Source organism: Oncorhynchus kisutch, unplaced genomic scaffold (assembly GCF_002021735.2).
Source record: "Oncorhynchus kisutch isolate 150728-3 unplaced genomic scaffold, Okis_V2 Okis04b-Okis11a_hom, whole genome shotgun sequence".
Taxonomy (NCBI): domain Eukaryota; kingdom Metazoa; phylum Chordata; class Actinopteri; order Salmoniformes; family Salmonidae; genus Oncorhynchus; species Oncorhynchus kisutch.
In genome coordinates, this window is record NW_022261981.1 from 9,330,041 (window position 1) to 9,333,301 (window position 3,261).

The following is a 3,261-nucleotide window of genomic DNA, read 5'->3' on the forward strand; positions in this document are numbered from 1 at the left end:
GAGGGGCTACATACAGTAGAGAGGTTATATACAGTAGAGAGGTTATATACAGTAGAGAGGTTATATACAGTAGAGAGGTTATATACAGTAGAGAGGCTATATACAGTAGAGAGGCTACATACAGTAGAGGGGCTACATACAGTAGAGAGGCTATATACAGTAGAGAGGTTATATACAGTAGAGAGGTTATATACAGTAGAGAGGTTATATACAGTAGAGAGGTTATATACAGTAGAGAGGCTATATACAGTAGAGAGGCTACATACAGTAGAGGGGCTACATACAGTAGAGAGGCTATATACAGTAGAGAGGCTATATACAGTAGAGAGGTTATATACAGTAGAGAGGCTATATACAGTAGAGAGGCTATATACAGTAGAGAGGCTATATACAGTAGAGAGGCTATATACAGTAGAGAGGCTATATACAGTAGAGAGGCTATATACAGTAGAGAGGCTATATACAGTAGAGGAGGCTATATACAGTAGAGAGGCTACATACAGTAGAGAGGTTATATACAGTAAGAGAGGCTATATACAGTAGAGAGGCTACATACAGTAGAGGGGCTATATACAGTAGAGAGGCTATATACAGTAGAGAGGCTATATACAGTAGAGAGGCTATATACAGTAGAGAGACTATATACAGTAGAGAGGCTATATACAGTAGAGGCTACATACAGTAGAGAGCCTATATACAGTAGAGAGGCTATATACAGTAGAGAGGCTATATACAGTATAGAGCCTATATACAGTAGAGAGGCTATATACAGTAGAGAGGCTACATACAGTAGAGAGGCTATATACAGTAGAGAGGCTATATACAGTAGAGAGGCTATATACAGTAGAGAGGCTACATACAGTAGAGAGGCTATATACAGTAGAGGCTACATACAGTAGAGAGGCTACATACAGTAGAGAGGCTATATACAGTAGAGAGGTTATATACAGTAGAGAGGTTATATACAGTAGAGAGGCTATATACAGTAGAGAGGCTATATACAGTAGAGAGGCTACATACAGTAGAGGGGCTACATACAGTAGAGAGGTTATATACAGTAGAGAGGTTATATACAGTAGAGAGGCTATATACAGTAGAGAGGTTATATACAGTAGAGAGGCTATATACAGTAGAGATGCTATATACAGTAGAGAGGTTATATACAGTAGAGAGGCTACATACAGTAGAGAGGCTATATACAGTAGAGATGCTATATACAGTAGAGAGGCTACATACAGTAGAGAGGCTATATACAGTAGAGAGACTATATACAGTAGAGAGGCTATATACAGTAGAGAGGCTACATACAGTAGAGAGGCTATATACAGTAGAGATGCTATATACAGTAGAGAGGCTATATACAGTAGAGAGGCTACATACAGTAGAGAGGCTACATACAGTAGAGGCTATATACAGTAGAGAGGCTATATACAGTAGAGAGGCTATATACAGTAGAGAGGCTATATACAGTAGAGAGGCTATATACAGTAGAGGCTATATACAGTAGAGAGGCTATATACAGTAGAGAGGCTATATACAGTAGAGAGGCTACATACAGTAGAGAGGCTATATACAGTAGAGATGCTATATACAGTAGAGAGGCTACATACAGTAGAGAGGCTATATACAGTAGAGAGACTATATACAGTAGAGAGGCTATATACAGTAGAGAGGCTACATACAGTAGAGAGGCTATATACAGTAGAGATGCTATATACAGTAGAGAGGCTATATACAGTAGAGAGACTATATACAGTAGAGAGGCTATATACAGTAGAGAGGCTATATACAGTAGAGAGGCTATATACAGTAGAGATGCTATATACAGTAGAGAGGCTATATACAGTAGAGAGGCTATATACAGTAGAGGCTATATACAGTAGAGAGACTATATACAGTAGAGAGGCTATATACAGTAGAGAGGCTACATACAGTAGAGAGGCTATATACAGTAGAGATGCTATATACAGTAGAGAGGCTATATACAGTAGAGATGCTATATACAGTAGAGAGGCTACATACAGTAGAGAGGCTATATACAGTAGAGAGGCTACATACAGTAGAGAGGCTACATACAGTAGAGAGGCTACATACAGTAGAGAGGCTACATACAGTAGAGAGGCTATATACAGTAGAGAGGCTACATACAGTAGAGAGGCTATATACAGTAGAGAGGCTATATACAGTAGAGAGGCTATATACAGTAGAGAGGCTATATACAGTAGAGAGGCTACATACAGTAGAGAGGCTATATACAGTAGAGAGGCTATATACAGTAGAGAGGCTACATACAGTAGAGAGGCTATATACAGTAGAGAGACTATATACAGTAGAGAGGCTATATACAGTAGAGAGGCTATATACAGTAGAGAGGCTATATACAGTAGAGGGGCTATATACAGTAGAGATGCTATATACAGTAGAGAGGTTATATACAGTAGAGGGGCTACATACAGTAGAGAGGCTATATACAGTAGAGAGGTTATATACAGTAGAGGGGCTACATACAGTAGAGAGGCTATATACAGTAGAGAGGTTATATACAGTAGAGGGGCTACATACAGTAGAGAGGCTACATACAGTAGAGAGGCTATATACAGTAGAGATGTGAAGATTGTTCTCTATCGGACTATTTATATTGCCCCCCTGATTAGTCACCGTTCACTAAACCTGATACCACTGTGGTTTGCTGAATGTCCCAGGGCCCAGCTGCTGTTCAAACACACGTAGACTATGTTAGGTAACTATTGCAACTTCACTGGCTGTGTCAACAAGTAGGGCTGGATATTGGTCAATTTCTGTCTTTGAAAGAGCAAAGCCAGTTGAGGAGTGAAAAAAAAAATCATAATGATCTTTAAAGATAACCGAGACATATATTTAATTGATTTGACAGGATTTTTTTTCAACATGCAAAATGAAGACTAAGCTATTCAAATTATGAACCTCACACCTTGACATGTTTCCTATTGATTATGATGAATAAAAAAAAAAAGATCACACTTGCTCTTTAAAAGAACATAATTTAAAAACAAATTTAAAAAAAGATTATTAAATACAACAAAACAGGAAAGAAATAGGCAGTAGGGCATGAAGGTATTTATGCACATATCAACACGTCGAAATGTGACCAACAACATCGGAATGATTTGTTGATATTGCATCATTGAAGTTGCGCATCATCCGTGCTATGCTCAATGTCATTTAGCGCATTGTTGGACCAATTCTAGACATGCACCACTTAACCTTTACTAATGGCTACTT